This window comes from Octopus bimaculoides, chromosome 27 (genome assembly GCF_001194135.2).
Source record: "Octopus bimaculoides isolate UCB-OBI-ISO-001 chromosome 27, ASM119413v2, whole genome shotgun sequence".
NCBI lineage: Eukaryota > Metazoa > Mollusca > Cephalopoda > Octopoda > Octopodidae > Octopus > Octopus bimaculoides.
Genome location: NC_069007.1, coordinates 7821981 through 7823336, shown reverse-complemented (window position 1 = coordinate 7823336; position 1356 = coordinate 7821981).

Below are 1356 nucleotides of genomic sequence, written 5' to 3'. Positions count from 1 at the left end.
TATATATATATATATATCCTCTTTTCACAGCAACCGTAAGCCATGTATGTCCATTCACCTCCAACAATAAAGAGTAGTCGTCATAATTCATTCCATATCGGTTACCTCTGATGAACATAGGTTTATGTAATCGGATTGTTATCTAACACTCCGTTGTAACCCCTAACGTGAAACTAATTGGTAAGATCGACTATGATGGATATATATAACTGTACACTTTCGATAGTATACCCACTCTATTGATAGATAAACGAGTGCCTCTTTCCCCTGACTTATGGACTTTTAGATGACTTACGAATGTACGCATGCGCTGCTGCACATCGAAGAGTATATTACAATAGGTTGTCTGCGCTTCCCAGCAGTGAGCTCTACATAGTCACCAAAATCTCACCACATATATTATACATCCTCTACAATGGATTTGGAATTGTATGGCCTGTGAAGAATATCCCAACTCCACCGAAGGAACTAAATTGAAGGTTGCTGCTAGAGAAGGTAATCAACTTGATCAGACAGATGAGATGGAAGGCCTTTTACTTTGGCCAGCCCATGTCACCAACAGAAACGGAACATTTTGGGCCAAAATTCAGAAAGTTCCCGCTAAAGATGAAGGAGCTGGAGGCCCTCGAGAATGACCTTTTGGACATTATACCCTGCTTGAAATTCCGTAAGTCCTCAAACGTTTTCCAACGTAAGCTTAGAGCAGACACCCGTAGACTTAGATCTTCTGATAGGACCATTCTATTCTCTAATAAGACAAAAAAATTTATTTCAAGTAAATAACGACACATACGCACAGCTTCTTAACAACACCATTACATAAACGCACAGGAGGGCTGCCCCTCAAGATTATGATAGCATTAACCATGTGGCCAGTGATTAAACTAGGCATAGAAGATAGGATAGAGACACCTGCGAAGAAAGAAGCCTTCATAACGATCAAGGATCATAAACCAAACTTTGCTTCTAACTCCAAATGCAGGCTGGTAAAACCCGCGAAATCTGAGATCGGACAGGTGAGCAAACAGCTCACCAGGAAGGTCAGTAACGGCGTTAGAAACATCTGAGGAGGCCAGCTGGCAGAAACGTTAGGACGCCGGGCGAAATGCTTAGCGGTATTTCGTCTGCCGCTACGTTCTGAGTTCAAATTCCGCCGAGGTCGACTTTGTCTTTCATCCTTTCGGCGGCGATTAAATAAGTACCAGTTACGCACTGGGGTCGATGTAATCGACTTAATCCGTTTTTCTGTCCTTGTTTGTCCCCTCTATGTTTAGCCCCTTGTAGGCAGCAAAGAAATAAGAAACACCTGACCTCACCCTTATGGCGTAACACCAACGAGGTCATTACATGTTTAAA